Source organism: Haemaphysalis longicornis, unplaced genomic scaffold (genome assembly GCF_048455015.1).
Source record: "Haemaphysalis longicornis isolate Haplotype H1 unplaced genomic scaffold, Haemaphysalis longicornis Haplotype H1 scaffold_3, whole genome shotgun sequence".
Taxonomy (NCBI): domain Eukaryota; kingdom Metazoa; phylum Arthropoda; class Arachnida; order Ixodida; family Ixodidae; genus Haemaphysalis; species Haemaphysalis longicornis.
This window is the reverse complement of record NW_027526335.1, coordinates 206,967,022-206,991,483: the sequence shown is the minus strand read 5'-3', so window position 1 is coordinate 206,991,483 and position 24,462 is coordinate 206,967,022. Positions and strand designations below refer to the sequence as shown.

Sequence of the window (24,462 nt, the reverse complement as noted above, 5' to 3'; positions counted from 1 at the left end):
GAGCGCGCATGCGCAAGCAGCGCGCGCCCTTCCACGCCCCACCGCGCTGCTATCACGCACCTGTTACGCCGAGACCGCGACGGAGCGAACGGGCTGACTACGACGCATGCGCGCGCCAGCTGCTGTTGAGAGAGAGGAGGGAAGGAGGAGAGGCGCACCTGCTGCGGACGCGGAGATGTGGACGCCGTCCGAAGCAGGAAGAAGCGAGGCTAAGAAATGTTCTGCATTTAAAAAGCAGGTCACAATCAAACCGTCAGGAACGTTTTCTTCAAGTAAAACGCCTTGCACAAGAATACGTTTAGAACGATATGAGATTGGAATGATTTTCCTCCCATTATTGCATCCCGTTTTTGATATAATGATTGTTGCCGCGTTTTCTGTTTGATTAGACTGTTTCAACAATATATTTTCTTCCTCCTTCCGATATAACGACGGTAAAGGGGAAACTGTATGAAATAAATGAAAATGCAATTTATTGCAACGTGCACGTTAGAAGTCATTCTGTTATTTTACTTCCCCTAACCAGCGAAACATGTGACGATTTGTGTATAGATGTCACGATGATACTTCCGAGGGCCAGTGAAGAGTAACATGGCATCCGGCCCCAGCATAAGGATGTCTCACGCATATCCCGTATAGCTAGAACACCAACAAAAGCTCAACGTTGCCAATGATATCTTCATCAGTATATACATGCTAAATAATGAAAATACCATAGTTTAAAAAGAAGTCTAAAATTTTATCCTTTATTGCAATATTTTGGGCGGGAGCAATATACATCCGAATAGTTTCCGGTAATAACATACTTAACTGCCGTTTTGTTTATCCACTGAAATCCATACTTTTGAGCTAAGTTTGGTGTCATCACTTCTCCAATGCCAACTATCAAAGGTCTAGTTATCGTTTGCTGCACAAATGCGACGTCACCAAGGAGATATACGTCTGCTTTAAATGGGCACGTCTGAAAAAAACGACATTTTAACAAAGTTGTCAATAAAATTTCGAAAGTTATTTCTATGGACCTCTGTGTTCAGCCTTTTGATAAGGAAATGCTTTATTGAAAACAAATCACGTGAGGCAAAAAGAAGTAGCTGCTGTTATGCGTAGAACATTTTTTCAGCGAAATACATATAATACCTCACTCTCTCCAGCACGATAAGAGAGTTTCCGTCCTGAACGACCGCACCTCAGCACAAAACAAGTTGAAATGTAACGCTATATGGCCACGTTCTCTTAAAAATGTGTTAAACTTGATGATGGGTAAATGTTTGACACTATTTCGGGGAAACATTGCGAAAAAAAAGTTTTTCAAGAGTGATGGAATTATAGACGGTATTTATTGAAACGTTTAGCTGTCGATTTCGTCGTTTGGCAACACTGAAATGGCCACGAACATGGCCGAAGCGCCACGGCCATGGCGCGGCTTGTGCCACTGCGGCCGCACGCCGAAGAAAAATATAACGCTGGCGTGCGTCGTCGGGTCTGTTTCAATTCGATTCCCAACGGTGGTGTCAACAGAGCTATTATTCGCACTCACATTGGAGTCGAGGCATTACCTTGCGTTCGGCCGGCTAGAGCTTCGAATTTCCAACCCATATCATGCGCTTGATGATGATTATAAGTGGCTTTCCCTTTGAATCGGGGCGTCAGTTGTCAGCAACCGACTTGCCTGTTTTATTAAGTTTACTTGCCCTACTCCCAGCCAACCTACACATTTGTTTCCTCCCTCCAATCACTCCCTCTTTTCTGTTTTAAACTCATCGCCCCCACCCCCCTTTTTTCTCCTCTCGCTGTTCTAAATTCTCCTCCGTATGATTACTCCACCTGCGTACACATCCCTTCCCTACTTTTCTTCCACCACCACTCCAGTCGCCTTTTTGTCACTTCTATAGCCCCGAAGTTGAAGTTCCCCCTCGCCCCAAATCCCAAAGCCTCCGTCAGCGTCGTTTCCCCATCATCCCGCGGTGGCTGTATCTCTGTGCAGCTCCGGACAATATTGCCGCGAACCATACATTGGGTTTGTTTATTTGTGTTTTGCTTTTACCGCCCGGCTGCGCCGGTCTGTGTTATCTCTGCGCCAAGGGAAGCGCGTGTTCCATTCTTTCTTTCTGTGCCGCATGTGTTATCTGTTGTGATAGGGAGAGCATTCCGATCTAACGTGAACAGCCCAGAATAATCTTCTTGGATCTACTATGTTCTCGATGAGAATCGCCGTTTTGAGAACCACACGCGCCAAAAGATAAAAAGCCTGCAGTGCGGACGCCGGGGCATTCGATTCGACGACCCTCGCCTGTGCAAGTCACTTTGTTGACTGCTGCTTCGCCGCCTCTGTATTCTTTTGAGTTGTTAGGGGAGCACAAGTTCGCTCCAATAAACGTGTTTCTCATTCAACACAACTGCATCGTCCTTGTCTTCGTGACAATATGATCTATAGTTTTCCGATCACTGCCACAGCATGCACACGTTTCATCCTGCTGCCTGTAGCTACCCGTGTATGCCCGGGTTCTCAGGCACCCTGCCCGTGCCTCGAAGAGCAACGCACTGCCTCTCGTATTGCCATAGAATCCCTCCTTCTTATTTCCCGTTTCTCTGCCATATAAGTCTCCTGGGTTTTTTTCGCTTCCATTCTCTGTGTCCACTTCGTCGTCTCTGCTGCCTTTACCTGCTTTTTAACTTTTGTGTACACCCCTCTTTACCCTACCGACTTTCCGTACCGCTTGGTCAGCTGTCTGGTCCTCCGTTTCCAACGCGTGTCAACGCTCTTGATATACAGGTACTTGAACACCCTCGCGGCCCATTTTTCATCCTCTATGTCACAAAGTCGCTCCTCAAACTTTATCTTGCTCTGCGCCTCCCTCGCCTCGAAAGACGACCAGCCCATATCCCCTTGTACCGCTTCATTTGTAGTTTTGCTGTGGGCCCCTAGGGCCAATCTGCCTACCGCCCTCTGATTTACATCCAGGCCCGCTTGGGTCTCTGGCTTCATGAAGAGAACCGAATTAGCGAAAGTTAATCCTGGTACCTTGAGCCCTTTCCAGACTCCCCTTACCACCTCGTATTTGCTGTATCCCCATAGGACTCTATGCTTCATTATAGCTGCGTTCCGTCTTCCTTTCGTCTTAAGGTTAGCCTCATGCGCCTGCGTGTAATCTTCGCTGTTGTTCAGCCATACTACTAAATATTTATAATCTTTCACCAGTGGTATTTTTACTTGTTGCACGGATACTGTTTTGTGCTCCTCGCCGCCATTAAAGACCATGATCCCCGATTTTTCTCTGCTAAAGGATAGCCCTATGTGCGTCGCTTCTTCACCGCATATATCCATTAAGCCCTGCATACTTATCCGGTTGTCCGCCATCAACAATATGTCGTCTGCATACATTAGTCCCGGAACACGTTGTTGCACCACCTGCCTGTTTTTCGCATAGGATAAGTCAAACCCCAGCGTGCTGACTTATAGCTTCCTTTCTAACCCGGCAGCGGAGAGAGAGGTCATCGTTGTTTCAAACCCTTGTAGGTGTATACAGGCCTTTTGTATGTTACTCCCTTCCACACTATTTACACTTGGTTCTCCCGGTGTAGCTCCCTGAGTAAGCTAATGAACTCTGCCACAACTCCCTCGTCCTCCAGGATACTCCATAACCTCTCTCTGTCTACATTATCATACGCCGCTTTAATGTCCAAAAAGGCTAAACACAAAGGTTATTTTTGCATCTGCCCAACCTCTATGCATTGGCTTACCACGAATATGTTGTCATGTTGTCTTCTATCCTTTCGAAACCCATTTTGAAGCTCCCCTAATATCCTATTTTCTTCCACCCACTGCTCTAGTTCGAACTTCACTCCCTGCATTGCTAACCTGTACATCACTTACATCACTGTTACTGGCCTATACGAGCTCGGGTTTATCCTGACTCCTTTGCCTTTCTACACCAAGTTCATCCTGCTCATTTGCCACGCGGCTGGTAATGTCTTTTCTTCTATCCTTGTTCTGATGGCTTGCAGTATCTTTCCCTTGCTCTTTGGTCCTAACTGCTTAATCAACTCCATCGGTATCCCATCCATGCCTGCCGCGGTATTTTTGGGGACCTTTTACTCTGCTCTTTTCGATTGTCCCCATCTATCTCCAGACATTCCGGCCTACGCGCCGCAACATTTCTGAGTCTGTGCGGGCCTCTTCATCCACCTTACCGAACTTCTTCCGTGGTAATTTCGCGTAGGTATGCCAATGCTTCCTCTACCTTGAGCATCTGCCCCTGCTCGTTTTCTATAGTACCGCCTTCTGTGGGACTCGTACGTTTCCCTGATGCCTGGACGTGGCTCTAAAACCTTTTCGGCGCGTCTCAACTCCTTCTCCGTATTTGCGCTACCCACCGCTCGCTGTCCCCCTTTATTTTCGCATGCAATAATTGCTGCACTTCCTGATTCATTTGCTTATACTGCTCCCATTTTAGGTTCCCCTCCTCCTGATGTCTCCCCATCCTCTTGGCCGGCCTGTGCTCTCTAGACGGCTGTTTACGCCTCTCTATCGCCGCCTTGATTTCTTTTACATGCGACGCTGAGAGGAGCATCTCTTGCCAGCGGCCCTGTCCTGCGTCCGTCGTCGTCGGCGTCCGTGTCCGCGTCCGCACAGCTGCGTCTCTCCTCCACTCACCCTCTTTCCTCTCGCCGTGATAGCGCACCCTCTCCTCCAACATCTGGGGCGCGCGCACTGCGGCGCGCTCTCACACCGCCGGTGGGCTGCGCTGCGCGCGGGGCAAGCGCGCTGTACGCATGTGCAGCGCCCTCTCTCTCCACGGTCTCCTCTCCTTCGGGAGCGCTGCGCATTAAGCGGAGTGCCGCGCTCCGGCCGTTCTCTCACTTGAAGGTCGTCCGTGCTACGCTTGTACTATCTCTCTCTCTCGCATTACCCGACGATTGCTCACGCAATTCGAGTAATCGACCAAACGGAAACGCACAATGGAACCCCCTTAAGCGTCGCATCACACCACGGTTCCCGTGAGGGGCGGTGGGTGTAATTTCTTTTGTCCCACCAGCTTTTGGGTGTTTGTTTCCTCTCCATCGATTGGCCTCCTCTGCCTTGACAATTTTCTCCTGCATAGTCTTGATGAGCCTGACGAATTCCCGCTCTTCTCCAGTATTTCTTTCTATGTCAGCCTCTATGCTCTTGGCTATAACCGCAATTTGTTTGCTGTTTAACTTTGTGCGCTGCCCCGGTCGACCCCTTTTTTCGCCTCCTCAGTTTCCCAAAACTCAGGCTTATGTGCCTGGGGTCACTGCCCAGACTGTGGCCCCCTTCCTCATCTATGATTATTCCATCCAACCATTCATATAGTCCCTCTGAAATGAGGCAATAGTCAATACTCGACTGTCTCCTACCACACTCCAACTTTATTTGACCCTCGCATTTTTGTTCCCCATTTACTATGATCAGCTTCTGGTACTCACACATATGTAGCATGAGATTTCCGTTGAAGTCTGTGCACCCGTCCAGATCTTCAATGTGGGCGTTCATATTCACTACCAATAGTACCTCCCGGAACGTTTCTAATCTTCGATGTCCTTTTTTAGACGCGCCACCAGATTTTCGTTTTGTTCTTTGCTATCATTAGCCGTCCACATGTAAGACACCCCTAAAGCCATCTACATACCCTCCACTATCCCTTTCATCCACACAGGTTCTTTCCAGTCTTCTTTCACTCTCTTCCAATTAGCCCCCTGCCGCACAAGCATACCTACTCCTCCGCCTTTTCTCAATCCAGCCGTCCTGTTACAACCTTCCATACATAGTCTCCGATCACCGGAGGTTCCTCCATGTCCCGTAGGTGCGTCTCGGGGACAGTGTATACCTGGATATCTTCCTCTTCTACCTTCTTAGTAATCTCCATCCACCTCTCTCTTTTCATGCCACCCTGCATGTTTATGTACGCGGTCTTCAGTTTCCCCCCTCTCTTCTTTACACGCCGTCGTCGTCCCTTTCGTTTGCCTGCACCGATCTGCCCCAACCCGGCTATCTCCCTTTGCTCCTTGTATTCGTCTACGCCATCTTCGCAAAGTCCTGTGGCACTTCTAAAAAAGCCACAGTTCGCACCGCGTGTCGCCATCCGATGGCTGCTGCCACCTGCCCGTTGAAATGCGCCCCTTCACGCTGTACCGCCCTTTTCCGGCCCACCCATCGGACATCCCTGTCGATGTCTACGACAGCGAAACTCAGCTCCTTGCACAGCTCCCGTATGTCTCGGTTTACTGCTACAACTTCCCTTTTTACATGTACCCCTCTTCCAATTATATCTGCTACTGTGCTCAAGACGACCTGCCCGTGTGGGCACAGCGCACGAGGTTCCTTCACCCCCTTTTTTAGCTGCTTGTGCACTCCCGCACCTCTTCCCGGCAGAACGTCATTGATTCCTCCTGCGATAATCACTAGGTTCTGTCTTGAATATTTTCCCACATTTTATCCTTTGGCTTTTCTAACACTACCCTCACCGTCTGCCCCGGGAACACGCCAACCTGCACTCTCTCCTCTCTCACCCGGCCTCTAATCTCCATTTATGAGTTCCGCCTGTTCGAGTCTCCCGCCACGATCACCATGCGCCTTTCATTCTTTTTGTGGCTGCCCCCCGGCGCGGCCACCTGCTCGCGCACCGGCTGAGTCAGCGCCAGTCCGGGATCGTCTTCCGGCGTTGCATCTTTGTCCTCCTCCTTTCCTTTCTCGGGTGAAGCACTGCCGACACATCTGCCTTGTGTCCTGCTTCATTGCTTGTTGGGATGTCACCCTTCGTCGCCAGTTTGACCTCCATTTGCGCCAACCTCGCTTCGAGTGCTTTCCTCTGCTCTTGATCATCCCTCAACTCCTCCTGTAGCTCGCCTACCTGAACTCTCAGCTGCTCCTTTTCTTCCTCGAGCCGGTCGAGGCGCGACGCTAGCACACACACTCTGCACCTGAACTCCTGCCCTTTTGCGTCCTCGACCGACTTGAATCTCGTCTCTTCGAGCGGGTATTCGTGCTCGCAACCCGTGAACACCACACCCAGCTTTTTCCTCTAAGGCATGGTACTGTCCGCCCAAGGCGTGCCCACCACGGACAAGTAGCGCCATCCCGCGGAGCCCGACGTAACCAGTGAAGGCGCACTCACATGGTTGCCTGCATGTGTTCCTCGCTATTGAATACAGGCTATAAGGAATAAACCGGCACCAAAGAGTACCCGTCAAATCAAATATATACCATGACGAGGGGTGTGTGGAGGGCCTGTTTTTGATTACGAAGATATAAATCCTTCTGCCTAAGTTTATTTTCTGAAAAGTGCAATAATTGCGCTGAAAAGGTAGTATGAAATGGTGGGACAAAAATAAAGATGGCTGGAGTGGTACATATCGCTTGAGTCGGTGAAAGTGTTCGTGTCGTGTTACGTCCAGATCCGTACTATGAATTAGGATGCGGCAAATGGACGGTCGTTTTCTCCACATTTAGCGCACAGGTCTTTAAGAGCCAGTGAGCCCCTGGAACGGCATGCGAGCGATCGATTCATGTTCTGGATATGGTAACTTCCATAAATTTGTTGTTCGATTTTGTAGTTTATCGTCTCAAGTGTGGTTTTCGTGCATGCAAATTATCTCTTTGTGTATTTGTGTTTTCCATTGTATAACAATGATGTTTTATTTGTGTCTTGAGGTTGGTGTACGGTCCTGTTTTTGTGTCCAATTTATTGGTAACTGCAGAAGCAGTGACCATGTGATTCAGAGTATCAATCCCGATGACACAGAGCAGCCTAGAATCCAGCAGCTTGTTACCTCAAACTTTACGGCTATGCTAACACAATAAGCTAATACACTAGCTAGCAACAAGGTTTTTCTAAGTTTCCTGTGTACTATTTCTCGTACAACGCTCAAACATCTGTCAAAAGTGAAGATTTGGAGGGTTTATTTTCATAGAAAGAAAATACCACAGCCTGCTGTCGTAAAAATTTTGCTTATGACGTTGATGCTCTGAAAAACATTAAAATCAAGTCAGTTCGAAGCAGACACCAAGCTTAGTGTAGTTTATGATGCATCGCTGAAAGCTCTGCAAACTTGCACAGCGTTCGCAGAAGCAAGTAGCGATAAAAAATGGTAGACCTCAGAACTTGGTTTTTATAAATTTCTTAAATGGCAATTGCAAGACACAGGGCGCTGCTACAAAAAAGGTAATCTGTAAAAGATGCTTTACAGGAGTCTAAATAACGCAGGTACTGAGCACATCCTGTCTCACTCTTTGTCTGAATAAAGAAGAAAATAAAGCATGAAGTAGAGGAAGACTAATCATCAATGCACTGACAATAATGAAACAACATTAGGTGGGTGGACTTTTCTTAGTCTAAAAAGCCGCGGACGACCGTTGCTGCCCTAGCCTGGGACATCAGGTCAACCCGAGTTCTCGAGCTAACATCTGGTTAGCGCCCTGGTAGCTAACCATACCCACTGCTCCGGGGTTTAGGAAGAAAGAAGGTTTCGGTGGTGGACACACGATTCTTTCCGGCACAGGTTAGTACAGCTGTAATGCTTCCTTTGCGTTTGCTTGGTCGTGGCGTAGGTGTTGATGTCACATTGTTTGGTTCTCTCTTGCTGACACCTATCTTGTGCATACATGTGCCGCATAGCTTAATTCTGTACAATGCCGTCTGCTGCTGACCAGAACAAAAAAGTTCGTTACCTTTCCTCAGGGCTGGATGACTGTCCTATAAATAGGTTACCGCCATCTTTAACAACTACATAATCAAATCACGGCTATTTGGTGTAAAGTTTTTTTTTTGTTTTTGAAATCAAAAATACCTAACGAGCGAGATACTTTAGCTGAACACAATATTGGTCTCGTGGAATGCTTGTGCTATCATAACGCCGCTAATTGCGAGAACAAGGCCTTAGAAGCGCGAACAGCGGCTCCATCTCAAAATGTTGCGCAAAGAAAAAGTATTCACTGGTAAACAAGTTGGACATCAAGAATATTCTGCCATGGAAACGAAAAACCCCTGCAACAGTCACGCAGACCTGAGGTGCGACAATTGATTGTAACCAGGCTCTCCGGTATCGACACTTTTTCCCGCGTTGTGACCGTCAAAGCGGGACCAAAGGATGAGCTTGCTCGCTTTTGCTCTCAGAATAAAAGGCAGAATTGGTGAGCAAGCCGCAAAGCCAAATTTTGCCACACAGACATCGGATTGCTTGGAACCGCTGATATCCCTCTCTATAACACCGACCACCTAACCTCCAAAAACAAGGCGTTCTTTTATCAGGCCCTTTGATTAAAAAAAGCGAACAACTTGACCAACTTATGGAATTACAGCAGTCAAATCAAAGGTAGGTCGTCTAAAGACCGCGAGGTGCTCCACATTTACCACGAAGCGGGTGTGCCAAAATTTTCCCTAGCAAACCAAATTTAATTTGACGTTCTCCCTCTGTCAAACTTAAATCTGTCTACTCATGGCAATCTTCTCCCCAGCAGACCAACTCAATGAATTGGTTCCCGCTCCCGCTCTGCTATTCATAGTACTACAAGAAGCCTCTTTTCACCTGATGACGACATACAGCACCTTTTCACTGGTCTTGATAGTCCTTTTTCACTTTTCAGTATCACTAACACCTGTATTTGAGATGGCAAAAAAATGTTCGTCAAAAATGAGCGTTTTCTTATAGAGCAAGTACCAGTAACGGAAGTGTAGCCGTGTACATCAATTTATATAAATGTCGACATCATTTAAAGTTGAGCGTAACTTCCTGAGAAAGTGTCTGGCTACAACTCAACAACGATTTGCCAATCGATACAACAGGAAGTTACTTTTAAAAGTGTTTGTGGATCTCTGCCCTCGTCAGTCAGAAATTTCTGATCAGCCATGCATGATATTTGCGTACACTATCATTTTATGGCCCAGATGTAGTAATTAGGGGCGATTTCAATACACATGTACTTGACTTTTCTTCCCCTGGTTCCTCCACTTACTACAGTGCTTTTCGTAGTTTTTAATATGAATGTTTATTCTCCCTGCCCATCACTGCAATCATGGTTCAAGCAGCCTGATAATTATGCTGTCTTTATTCGGTCACCAGGATCCTATGGAGGAAATAATAATGTAGACATTACTGATCATGACCCCAATTTCCGGCGCTTCACCTGCAAACCAGTACAACCTGCAAATCCTTCACCTGAGACATATTAGACAAGGAATCGTTTGTTGATGCTGTAATACGGACTGATGAGCCCCAAGCGATACCCTGAGTCAATCCCCAAAATGTCTTTTCAGAGATTTTTCTATTTGGTGTACCACATTCAATGTCGATGTCGTACCCAACATCGCAAATGTAAAAAACTATACAAAAGGCTTGAAAACCATTGGACTAAGGAAACATAATTGAAAGAGCTATGAGCCAAACAGAATCTTTGAAGAAGCTCCCATTACAATAGATTTTAGTGTCCTTAGAATGCGGCTGAAAACTTCAAAAGGGATGTACTATGAACGAAAAAATTACACCATCTTCCCGTGGGGAACCCTGATAAGGATGCGAAGCATCGTGGTGGTTCCGTGTGGTTGGTTCCATTGTGTTGCCGTTGAGTGATCTGGTTTTTACTAGCGCCAGAGGGAATTCCGCGTCCGGGTCCACACCGGTGGCAAAGGCATGCAAGTGCTGTTGTGTTACGGTGAGTAGGCGGTGGTTCTCGAGGCGCCGAAACTCGTCCATCATGTTCTTGTCGATGTTGTCTCTGTGGTATAATCGGTAGTCTCCGTCAGCTTTGGTGAGGTAAAGGTTGTTGACATTGGTGCACCGACTAGCAATGTACACGCCCTCCTCTTCGCAGCTTTGTCTTCTCGTTCTTCTTCTTCTTCGGCGGTTTCCCTACGGGAAGATGACGACGGTGGTTGAACGCGAACCTATCTCGTGATGGATTCTTTGGTTGGCCAATCCCTAGGGGCATCCTGCCACAATCAGCATCGGAGGCGCTGCGGACGGGGCTGGTTGAGCTGCAAGGCGCGTGGCGCTTCCCGCCACAGCTTTCCCACAGAAATTCAGCATCCCCCTCTAAAGTTTTCAGTTCGTCGTTTCCGTTGACGTTCAGCTTCGTGTGCCTTCGTTGTATCAGTAGCTTCTTGACGTAGTTTGAATGAGTCAAGGACATATGGCGCGTTCGTAGCACTTGCTCCTGTGCCGGATTTGTAGCGTAGTGGGAAGAGCACCGCGTACCTCCCGTTGCGGCCAGAGAGTCGTGGGATGGAAACCGGGCGCCGCTATTTCTTTTTTGATAGTGTAGTTTTGCGGAGCTGTGGGTGTAAGGAGGAGAGTTGCGCATGTGCAGTGTGAGTGTTGACGGCACCGCTATCAACGACGAGGACCAGGCGAGCCTAAGAAATGCTCCGCATTTAAAAAATTAAGACACTGGCTCACTTTTCAAGACAAAATTGGAGATTGTAAATGATTTGTTTACCAGGTATGGGAGGGAGTTTACCACGACTACCATTCAACATTTTTGCTATAGTTATGGTGTGGGCGCAGCTGCAGCGTCAAAATGCCCATTAACAGTCCGACGGAAGTATTTTTGCAGACGCTCTCGCTTCTGCTGCTCAATGAACGGCACCGACGGCACAACTACCGGCCACAATGCGGAGCAGATAGTTTTCCGGACATCGACGGCACAGCTCAGGAATTCGTAACCAACTTTCTCGGCCATTGAAATCGTCGCTGGCAGCGCCGGGCCCGTCTCAGCCTTTCCCGCGGAAGATACGACTGCGCCATAATCATCGGCACCTGTATTTGGTATGGAGGTGACGTACCGTGGATCGCTCGGCAGGGGGCATAGCAGAAATTCCAGAATGCCGCCTAACGAACCACTTCAAGTTTTTATGCCGACGCTCCTGCTGAGTGCTGTTTTAATGAGCTGAACAGAGTACCCCTACCGACCACTATGCGCCGCAAATATGGCTTGCTTACATTGACGGTGCCGCTCGTGAATTCGCAACCAACTTCTGGGCCTTTGAAATAAAATGTTGGCAGCGCCCAAACCGACTCAGCCGTTCTCCTGGAAAATACTACTGCGCCAGCAGCGTCAACACTGTACTTGTTATAAAGCTTTCAAGGCGAAGTGGTATGGTGGCGCAGACAATTGCGCGCGAATGCGGCGGGGATCAGCCGTGCCGTGAGTCAGTACAATGCATTCGCCCGCAATGTCTGGTTCACGCCTTGCTTCAGTTGCCCTTCTCGTTGTCTACAGGGAAATTTTCACCGGCCAAGAGCAACACCTGTAGCAGCTCAGGCACTGCGTTACACCTGCCAGCGACTGCAAAGGCTAAGCGCTGATGTTCCAGCTTCATTGCCGTCTGGATGTGGTGGCGCATACAACGGATCCTGCATGCGGCAGTGCCTGGTGTTGGGAGGAGTTTGTAGGACTCATGCGCACGCAGGTTTTCGTTCTCGGCGCGCTTCAGTTGCTGCTCTCTTTTTGGCAACAAAATTTTCTTCTGTGGATGGTGGTATTTGCCGCAAAGAGCTACGTCAGGGACTGTTTCACCCCTGTCACCTACTGCAAAGCCAAACTGGCGAGGCTCCAGCTTTATACCTGCAGCGATGTGGTGGTGAGACGGTTGTGCCTGATTGCAGTGGTGCTTGTTCTTGCAATGAGTCGTTACGACGCATACGCATGCGTGGTCTGGTTCTAGATTTGCTTCAGTTGCCCTTGTCGTTGTCTACAAGGTAATTTTCATCAATGAAGGGGGTAATTTTCATCAATGAAGGGGAGATACCCGCGGAAAAGAACTCAATGAGGCACGGAGTCATACCTGCCTCCGACTCCAAATAGGAAGCGCCGATGCTCCAGCATTATCCCCCCAGTGATGTGGTGGTGCAGGCAGGGATTCGTAAAATGCGGCGGAGCTTGATCTTGCAATGAGTGGTTACGACGCATTGGCATGAAGGGTCTGGTTCTCGACTTGCTTAAGTTGCCCTTCTAGTCGTCGACAAGAAAATGTTCACCGATCGAAAGTGATAGCTGTATCTAAGATCTCAGTCACGCACTGCGTCGCGCCTGCCGCCCAATTCAAAGACGAAACGCCGATGCTCCAGTTTTCACCACGCAGCAATGCGTTGGTGCAGGCGTTTGTGCGTAGATAATGCGGCGCTTGGTGTGGCGATGAGTCGGTACAAAGCATAAGCATGTAGTGTCTATTTTTCGACTTGCTTCAGTTGCCCTTCTCCTTGTGGATAGAGGACTTTTTGCGAACCAAGAGCAATACCTTTCGCGAAGAAATTAGTCAGGCAGTGCGCTGTGAATTACATCTAACGCAAGGCGAGAAAAAAGATTAAGTCTGGGGAATATTAGCATAAGAGCATGGAAGGCCGAAAACAACTGTTTATCGCATTTTAATGGCGGATTTCCAAATGTGAAATATCTGTGCAACAATATTGGCAAAAGCAAGGCGAGCGAAATGAAAAAAAGTTCCTGATGAAGTGCTCGAAGTTGTACGAACACTCTGAAACGGGACCAGTATTTTCGGATGGTCATCACAGAGGACAGTGTCTCCAAAACTCTGAAATGAACTCAACATGGAACGTTGCAGATGGCAAAAGCAGTTGCGCAGATGTAGCTGAATGGAGTTCTCTTTTACAGCTACCAGGTGGCCTTCAATATTTGGGTAAAAGGTTGGCAATGGTTATTCGGAGCTGTAGGATCATACTTTGAAAACTCTAGAAAAGTTTAAGCTTGTGAAGTGATCTTTACGAATTGATTTTAAACTACCTCTGGAAAAATAATGGATCTACTTTTATTACGCTTTCGCGACATCATTATATTATGCTTCAAATACTGTTCGTTTTTGTTCGCTGTAACAGGAGAGATTAGTTATATTTTCGTTTGCACTACAGTTATATTTCTTAATTTGGGGCATACTCTTAGTGACAGTAATAACGGCCAAGTGATTTTCTAAATGTGAAAAGTGCAACACAAGGTTGTTATATCAGAGGGGAAAAACCCTTTAACTGCAGCGCACTTTTATTTCCAAAAACTAAACACGACAGATTATTGGTAAAAACACTCTTGGAGGCATGAAAGTAAAATTCGTATGGGCAACATAGAAATATGATTTCAGGGAATGTATACAAAGCTGGGGTCACAAACATTCACATTCCAAACTGACATCACGAAAGAAACTGCTGACTATACAGTGAAAGAAAGAACATGAAAGGCTACAACAAAAAAAGAAAGATATAATGGTAATCAGGAGGGACATTCGAAAAACAAAAGATCAAGTTTAGCTTGAAAGAGGCCGGGCTCTTTCAAGCTTCACTTGAAAGAGCCCGAGCGACACCTGTACAAGGCATTACATAAGAGTTGCTACAGCAGTTCAGCACAACATAAGCTGTACATACGCAAACATTTCAGAGTATCATGGTGGTACAGATTTCAAGCATAGCTAAAAATTTCTTACAAAATACACGCGATATTTTTTATACAAAAACTACATGATAATATACAACGTAAGTCCACAATGCTGGTGTACCAAAAAAAGAATGAAAGTGATTAAATCAGAACAGAGCATTTGTTGACCATAATTCGTGCGACAAAATTTAATGTTCACTAATCTTGGTTCCTAATACTATAAATGGGCATATTTTCTTTTACATGGAGTAACTGCGTGAATGCAGATTTAATATTTTGAATGGAGGATTTGTACCACATCGCTAGGTTGTAAGCACATTGTTGTTTAAAAGGCAGCAAATTAACCTGTCCAAATAGCGGTTCTTTATGCGCCTATTTTTCTGCATTTGTAATATCACCCACTGCTTTCTTCTGCAGCAGGTACAATTTTTTATAGTTGGTCTGCGTAGTGGAACCCCAAACTAAAAACCAATAGTTTAGATGGGACAAGAAGACTTCATTGGTAATTATCAGTTTTACCGGCGCAGTAAGAAAAGATCGGAATTTTCCTAGAAAAGCACGCACTTTGACACATAGCTAAGCAGGTAATTAACAAGTGCGTGCCAGGACATATGTCTGTAGAAAAAAACGCGTAGTGTGTTTTCCTTGTTGACTATTTCAATGTCCGAGCCATCAATGGTTAAGGATGTATGTCTAGGAATGTTGATGGCAGGAATTCCATTTTGGATGAAAGATTACCGCTTTTGTTTAACGATAATTAATAACGAGAGAATATGCTTCACTCCATGCCGGCAATGACTGAAGTGCATTGTTAATGACAGGCTGTAGCAGTCGCACGTTCTTACCTTGAAAAAATAAACTGGCATTTTCGGCGTGCGCGATGTATTTGGGATTGTCATCAATTGTAATAATGTGGTTAATATAAAAAGTAATAGGAATAAGCCTAAGATACTGCCTTGTGCACGCAGTTCTAATTTTGTGAAATGAAAAAAAATGTATCTTTCTATTATTGCACATCGTTGCCGGTTCTCTAAATTGAAATTTAGCAGTTGGAGAGGCAAGCCCCAAATTTCATATAACTAACTTTTTAGCACTGTTGTATGATGAATGCGGCTGAAAGCCTTTGATAATTCAATAAAACTTCAATAAAAGTCAATTAAAAGGAAATGAAAAAAAAAACGAGCACACTTTCAAGATCTCGTCTACAAGTGGCAGATATTCAGAATATTATTCCCACAATAAACATATGTTAATAACGCAAGTGTTTGCTCATATGTAACGTATTCAACGACCGGGGTTCGGCAAAGTAACGGCCGGCAGTTGGTTAATTATTATCAGGAGGGAGCGAAAATGATATTCCTGTCAAGTAAACCTTTCGTTCGACGATGATAGCACGTATACATGGGAGTGCGAATTCCGGAGTGAGGTCAAGCGGGTTAAGTAATATTTAAAATGACCCGTAGGCATAAAATATGTAAAGAAAGGTTGCGGTTCGAAAAATGTCATAAACGCATAGACTGATGCTGTTGTGAGAAACTTGGCCGAAACACGGAGGTACTAAAACAACGGGAAGGTTCTGCGTCTGTGTGCACGAATGTGTTGAGCTAGGTCCTATGTGGTACTAACTGTTTATTGGGAGTGTGCTATGTACACTGACAAAAACTGAGAGCATAACACGAAAATATGAACTAGGAAGCAGAAAATCAAAGATGTGCGGGCTAATCAAACCTAGGAGGTCTTTCTTTATAAATTTCGCGCTTAGATATACGTGAAGACCACCGTTACAGTAAGGGCACGCACAAAGGGGACACACAATGAGGTGGTAACTATTGATGTCGTCGGCATAATTAACTAAAATTGAATAATTACGTTTTTAGTGGCTGCAGTAAGCCGCCAGGTTTTATAAAAGATTTAGACGAAATCTTTTTTATACGCAGTTTCATTTGGCAGAATTTTATAGTGCATTGGTACTCCGAGATATTGAACTGCGTAGTTTAGTTGCCGCTCACATGATTACGCAAGCCAGGGAGTGAAGACCGGCGCACAGCTTCTCCCTTTTCAGGCGTACCTGCTGTGTACGGTGGTTAGTTTCACAACGGGGTGGAGGCATAGGCAAAAGTGATAAGTGGCACCCTTTCAGGCTCGGCTGGTGTTATTGCAATGTGTATTAGGCGGGAACGCTAGCGAAACAGGAGAAAACGGAGGAGCTTTGAGCCAATAGTCCCTTTCTAGCATGGGTAATCAGGTGAACGGCAAGTAAACTTCGCAGCTCGAAACCGCGTGCAAACACTAATGTGCCTACCTTTTCCATTCGAACGTGCCTGCTTACTGCAGCCGCTGAAAATGTCATAATTGAATTTTAGTTAATTAGCACCGACATCAATATTCCACCAAATTGTCCGTCCCCCTGGGCGCATAACCTCAATTTAGAGGGGGCCTTCATGTAAAGCCAAAGAACTAACTTTGCTATCATTGGTGAGCAGGGCAACTCACTGGGTTTCTCGGCCTATCCCACTATCGGCCCGAGGCCAATGCCCGAAATGCGTGCTTCCCTAAGAGCTGCTTATAAATATATCTCCCTGTATCACCGTGCCAACCTGATGATCGCCGTCGAGGTGGTCACCGACCACCGATTACTGCCGCAAACTGTTGAGGTCGTGATCCTTCACGACCGTGGTGCCTTTGCCGCAAGAGGCTCCGACACTCTGGAAGCTAAGTATTCTGCGGTTCTTGAACGTGATTTCTCCCAGGAGAGTCAGCATGTTGACAAAGGTACTTTCATTGCATTCTGCTAATAAAATCACAACTCAAGCGACACGACCACAACAGCCGACATTGAATGTCAAGGCCACGACGCATTCAAGCCTGCGCACTGCTTCGACGTAAATGGGGCGTTTTCGCAAGACAAGCACGAAAATAAGGAGTTTTGCCAGACTGCCATAAGAGCGCTCTTTCTTAGTTAACGAAGCGGCGTGAGACGCACCTTGGGAAGCATCAATTTCTTTGCCGAAGACTGAATCGCCTCTACGTTACAGTCACCTAACCGGGGTAGTTCTGACGAGCGTAAAGCTACAAGGCCCCGAATTGATGACACGGCTGGCGACCGAATGGTATATCTCGCGAAAATAAACTGGCTGGGCCCAGTTGTGGTGGGCAGAAAAAAGACGGCACTGTGACGTTTCCTACTCGTAACCGCTGACTGAACAAAATAATCAGCAAAGACGCGTAGCCCCTACCCGGAATTCTTGACACCATCAACAAGCTTTCGCATTCGAAATACTTCTCTCAGATGAATCTGAAGACCGGCTGGCTACTCGTAACTTAGAGGGCACGTGAAAGACAAAAGAAAAAACGCTCTTCATAACTTCGTACGGCGTATACTAGTTCAAACGCGATACTGCTTGCGCTATGCACGGCAACATGAACATTTATAAGAGTTAACGTATGAACCTTCCACTAGGTGGTCTAAAATTTAAGCCCTTCCTTGTTTACCTCGACGACTTTGTTGTATTTGCTCGGCAGTAAGAACACTATTTTGAAAAACTGGAGTCTGTGCTTGATGGCAGCTGTTCTTCGGGGTAAAGACGAAGCGCATAAAGGTCCGCTGTCTACACGAGGAACGCAAGTTTTAGGAATTCATATTTCAAAGTCGAAGTATAAGGAAGTATTGCGTATATTCTTCGGAATTTGCGCGCAGTGCTGGAGCGTCGTCAAAAACTTCGCCAAAATCGCCAAACTCCCCACCCGCTTCAGGGAAGGCAGCCTTTCGTTTTACTGGGGTGAGACGCGGCAGGATGCGTTCGGTGAGCCCGAAAACCTGCTTCAGCGATCGCCTCTGCTTGTACCTATGACAAATATGCCGAGACGAAAATCTACAGAGTCGCAAAACGACTTTGGGTTGGGGTGGCGCTCATTCAAAAAGAGAACAGATGCAAAAAAAAGCAATAGCGTACGCCAGTCGCGTTCGTTGAAGGAGCACAAAACTACTCGGGCTCTGAAAAAGACTTTCTTGCTATAATATATAGAGTTTCAAGGTTACTCTCTTACGCGTCCGGCAGGCCGTTTGTTGGAACAGGTCACCACCACCTGTGTTGGCTGGGAATCTTGACGGGTGAGTGCGGCTGTCTCGGTTGGTGCGTCTTGCTACTGCATGAATTCGACGTTACGGTGGTCTACAAATTCGGCAGAAAACTTTGAAAGAAGCACTGCCCATCTTCGCCCCTGTAGGCCCGCCGCCACATGACACAGGTAAAGAGGGCACGCTCTTTATTATCGGTACGGAGACGCACGTCCGCAAGAACGTCCACTTTTCTGGACGTTGTTTTGTTCTCTGAGACTGGTGTTCTGACACCTGCCCGTATGGTCCACATACAGGCTCAGAGAACATAGCCTTCACAAAAGTGCGAAATGCCACTTAGGCCTACACAGCCAAGATTGCAAGGGGGCTACCGCAATGGGCGATCACAAATTTGACAAATGCCGCCATTCAGCGTGATTGTGACCATACGAAAAAGAATATTGGGGTGGCTGTGGAAATCACAAGGCTAGGCGACGATTGCGTCAACGTTCCTTTAATAGCGCTGTCCACCAGGGATGTGGATTATCTCTACGGGCGAAACGACGTAACACAGGCAACCATCGTAAAAGACAATTAGTGCTCAGTGCGGATTACCAAGTCGCCCATTACTGTACTCTCACCTTCAACATATCGGAATGTACTTTAGGGACCTAGCTCTCCGTCATGAACCCTCTAAAAGGTGATTGTAGCCGAATACCAAAATAACGCGGTGTGAAGAGACGACCGATCTTCCCAAGAAATCTGCGGAAAAAGTAGCAAAATGTTTCGTCAACCAAGTTATGCAGGAAGATTGAGTTCCTGAAGTCTTATACACAGACTGCGCAATGGCGTTCACTGCAGAGCCCATGCAAGGACTCATACGCTACAGCATCATGTACAACTAAAGAGCCACGGCGTACCCTGCTAAAACAACGGAATAACCAAACGTATCAATAACACGATCGCGGATATTCTCTCTGCTTCGACATTTGACACACGACGTTAGAACCGCAGCAGTGGCTCAGAGGTACAGCACTCGCCTGGTATGCGTAAGGTACTGGGCTCGAATCCTGGTGCCGCAGGGCACCCACCGGTTTCTTTAATGGATGCAGGCGTGCATGGTCGACCGCGGACCATTGAAAGGGGAATCCACGTCTGGAAAGATGCCTTTACCTTATCGAGGGGCCCCTGACCCTTGTCCATCTGGTTGGGCCCCCCGCCATCATGCCGCGTTGAGCCATTGCCGGGGGTGTAAGAGTCTGGCGGCATGTCCTGCCACAGGCGGTTGCGAGTTGAGCGTCCATTGTGGCTGTGGAAGGCACCATGTGAATTCGTGTTCCTTGGTGGCGCCAGGCACCTACCGGTAAAATAGGTACAAGCGACTTCCCGGCCGGGCGCTCGGCCCTTGTGTGGGACTACAACGCTTGGGATGTTAACCCGGCTTGCACGGGAAATCGCCCCTATGGAAAGAGGCGGCAGCAAAAACGCAAGAACTTTTTTTTTCTTCCTTATGTGACGGTGGCGTACAACACAGCTATCCAGGAAACCACGCAGAAAACTCCGATGGAGCTGGCCAAAGCAACACAGCTGACTTCGAACTCGACGTCATGTTGGCGCACGCAAAGAAACGACGACGCCCACAACAGAGACGTCCGAAGATTGTGCAACGTGCGAAGTTGTCCAGCTTGCTCGAGTACGCACTGCGTACCAATTGCTTGTAAACTGGCAGCTTAAGAGCAAAAAAACCACACTCGGCAAAGAGGACAACGACTGGCGCTCACTTACAACTGGATTTTATGAAACGAGGGTGAAATATACACTCGCAAAAAGGCTGCTTTGAAGTGGTAAATAAAAGATAATTATTTCACAGCGATTCAAAAAACTGACGAACCAAATGCTGTCCCACACATGTCGGTCACAAGCGGGGCCACATCTTTCTTAGGAACCCTGCTTCCTTTACCTGAAAGCTCCTGTTTTAATACCCCTGCCACACGTGCACTTTCAATCGCGATTGAGCTTATACGGATCGAGCCTAATCCGGATCGGGCGCTGCTACACGGCAGCTTAAAAGGCGATTGAGCCCGATGCCGCTTGAACTCAATCCTGGCTAATGAAGCGCGATAGACGTTTTAAAGCGCGATCGGGCCAAAACGGTGATACTCTCGTCCTTACTCAGTAAGGGCGCGTAGTGAGACAAGGAGAAGGAGGCACAGAAGGAGATGTAGAATATGATTTGCTTTCGGAAAACCAAGCATGCATGAATTTTTAATAAAGGAACACTGTAAATATTTCTTGTGTGATAAATTCCTAATGTCTTGTTCTTGTTCAACAAAGTTGACAAGCATGAACATATAAACCGGGCTTAGACATTACGTTTGGCAGTGAGTATACAACACTATGGTGCAATATCTATTTTACTTTGGCCGGGTGCCTGAATTGAGTTAGTGACAGAAAAAAATAAAGACCGAAATGTCTGGATTTAATTATCCCAAGAAAGGATATCGTCTTTAAAAGCTGCTAGTGCGGAACCTAAAAAAAGCGAACAGGTGTATCTTGGAAGCCAATGACGTGTTGTCCCATTAAGAACCTCTATGTCAACAGTTGCATAATAAAGGCATCGGGATATAAGTATGATGATGATGTTTGGATTTTTTCGGCGCAAGGCCAGCTGGGGCAAATAGCGCCACAAAAAAGTATCTAGAAGGAAATAGTGGCTAAAAACGCCAGAATAACAATAAAATCAATTACGGCAATGGTGATGACTGGTTTATATGGCCAGTTTTGATTACGTATGATAGGAAATGAGGTTTTAAAAGTTAACGTCAGACAAATATTTAAAAACGCATTGCACAGAGACCACGGCATTGTCACCCAAAAACAAAGAAGGGTGTAGCGGAATGTGTTGTCTGTATAGTTCCTTGAAGTGTCTGTGTCTTGTTGTGTCGAGTGCCTTGCATGTGATTAGGATGTGGACTACGGATAGGCCCTCCCCACACCTCCTACACATTGGTCTTCGAGAGCCAGTGAGCAGGTGTGAGTTTGTTACATGTGTGTGGCCTATCCCAACATCCCAAGTGTGGTTTCATTACGTGTAGTTTGTTGTCTGTCTGTTCGCTCCAGTCTGCTTGCCAAGTTTTACGGAGTTGCTGTCTTACGTGTGGCTTCAGGTCTGTGTAAGCTACTATTGGTAAGTCTACCGTGTTTCGGAGTGCAGCACTGGCGGCCATTTCGTTCGCCAGTACATGTCCGCCGATGCCAGAGTGGCCTGGTACCCAACACACAGTCACCTCAAGGTTTGAAGAATACGCCAACAAAATTGATTTCAAGACAAGGTTAACTACATGGTTCTTCGAGGAATTTCCGGATGACAATGTACGGACGACACTCAGCGAATCTGTATAAATTATGTAGTCACGAATATGATGTTCAAATATGTGACTTATAACCAGAAAAATGCCTTATGCCTCGGCCGTAAATATACTTGTCTTTACAATCGTGGTTCTAGATGCTTCAAAATTGGGTCCATGCGCAGCACAAGAGACTGCAGTGGACGTTTTAGATGCATCGCTGAAAAACTCTGAAGCCCTGTATATGTCCTGCACATACATGAACTGCTGCAAAATCCCACTTCTTGGTGTGTTGTTCTTATTGTATTTTAAGAAAGACAAATCACATGCAACAGGACGAAGATACCATGGTGCTACAAGATCAGTGTGAGATAATTTGAATGTGTCTAAAAAGGCGACCTCATGAAGAGTGACCTCGTCGCTCACTCTCTGCGAGAAGGAAACCGGAATTGATGGGTGACTTAAAAACAGGTGTGATGTGGATGTATCATTAAAACTGATTTACATAAATGGTCGTCCATTGATGAAATTTTAGAAGCATAGAACAAGTCAACATAGGTTCGCCGGTGTGGTACCGGGAATTTGTACCGGGCTCGTGCGGAATACACCACAAGAAAGGCGCAACCCCAAGTGAAGCACTGGGTCGAGCATTTTAAGTGCTGTTTTTGTGGCTGACCCATACAAAACACTCCCATAGTCCAATCTAGACCGCACTAGGCTTGTGAAAATGCGTAACAGGAGTTGCTTGTCCGTTCCATAGGACTGGTGGGACAAGATTTAAGAATGCTGAGAGCCTTTAGGCATTTATCTTTCAATTGTTTAATGTGAGGGATTAACGTAAGTTTTCAATCCAACACCACACCTAAAAACTTGTGTTCCTTCATTACAGGAATCGATACGCCATTAAGGGTAATTTCTGTGTCCGGATGAATCCCACACTTCCTGGAGAAGACAACACAGGGGCTTTTTTCTCTTTTAAATTCAAAACCGTTCTTGTCTGCCCAGCTGGCAAGTTTTTTGACAGCGAGCTGGACTTGACGCTCACAGATGGACACATTGCATGATTTAAAAGATACCTGGACGTCGTCTACATACATTGAAAAGGAAATTGTAGGTGGCAATCCCTTCCCAAGGGAGTTCATCTTAACTATGAACAGAGTGCAGCTTAGAACTCCACCTTTGTGAACGCCGTTTTCTTGCACATGAACTCTTGAGAGTGCGCTACCTACTCTCACGCGAAACGTTCTTTCGGACAAATAACATGTAAGGGCGCTGAGCATATGGCCGGAAAAACCGAAAGACTTCAGGTCAATGAGGATCCCGTAGCGCCAGGCGGTGTCATAGGCCTTCTCAAGGTCAAAAAAACACCCTTGTGCAAAACTTTGTGAATGAAAGCGTCCTTTATGTATGATTCAAGGGCGACAAGTTGGTCATGTGTAGATCGCCCCGCCCTGAAGCCTGCCTGGCAGCCCTCGATAAGATCGTTGTACTCAAGAAAGTACACAAGTCTCCTGTTTATCATCTTCTCGAGGAGATTGCACAGGCAGCTTGTAAGGGCGATGGGCCGATAGCTGGCGGGAGAGGAAGGGTCCTTCCCTTTCTTCAGGCAAGCCACTATTTGTGGTCTCCCTCAAGAGCGAGGAATGCGCCCTGAGAGCCATATGTTATTGTATACGTGTAGAAGTGTTTCAAGGGTGTCTGTGTACAGGTGTTGAATTATGGTGTATGTGATTTTGTCTGCACCTGAAGCTCAAGGCTTACATGTGGTCAGCGCTGCCTTCAGCTCATGAATTGAAAAAGAAGAATTGTAAGAAGTGTGCGACTTGTTGTTACCACGCAGGGACTTCTTTTCTACAGATGTTTTGTGTTTCATGAAAGTGTGTGTGTAGTGCGCTGAACTGGACACGTGTTGGAAGTGTTGTGTGAATGTGTTAGCCTGGTCTTCCAGTGTGTCCCCTGTTGTTATAACCAGGGGCAGGCTGTGTGTCGGTTGTCCTTTTAATTTGCGTATTCGTGTCCAGACTTTGTGTCTGTCAGTGTATGAGTTGATTAAAGTGTTAAAGGTGCGTCAACTCTCCGTTTTTGCTTCACGACGCACTCGCTTCCCAAAAGCCTTTGCCCGTTAAAAAAATGAGGTTATCTGGGGTACCGGCGAAGGATACCCCACGCCTTGTTCCGGGCCTCTCGCACCCGCCTGCAGTCCTCGTTCCACCAGGGCTTCCTTGGGGTGCAGGACGCACTGGAGGCCTGGGGAATGGACATTTTGGCGGCGTCGAGGGCGTGTGCCGTGAGGAGTTGGGCGGCTTTCTCCACGTGTAGGTGTTTTGTAGATGTGTGGTGTAGTTGAGATGTTTGCGTGAATGAGCTCCAGTTTGCTTTTGATTCAATAAACCTTTTATGGGAAGATGGACTGCTCAGACCTGTACCTATATATGTTAATGAAGTGGGGAAATGGTCACTACCATATGGGTCGGTGCCCAAACCCCACTCAAGACATGGAAATAGAACTGTAGAACCAATAGCCAAGTCAAGATGCGAGTATGTATTGAGTCCTAAGTAATGGTATGTAGGCTTTTTTGTTGAAAAGGCATGCTCCGGAGGATGTAAGAAACGTCTCTATCAGGTGACCTCGGGCATCCGCTCTGCAGGAGTCTCAAAGTAAG

At 46.7% G+C, this 24,462-nt stretch overlaps 1 long non-coding RNA gene across 1 annotated transcript in view; it reads right to left on the bottom strand.

Annotated features, from left to right (window-relative positions):
- Positions 1-718: 718 nt before the first annotated feature.
- Positions 719-24,462, bottom strand: part of LOC144173670 (uncharacterized) — a 149,899-nt gene continuing 126,155 nt past the window's right edge. Inside the window, exon 7 of the long non-coding RNA XR_013323354.1 lies at positions 719-961. This is a non-coding gene — a long non-coding RNA (uncharacterized LOC144173670). The remainder of the gene's footprint in view (positions 962-24,462) is intronic.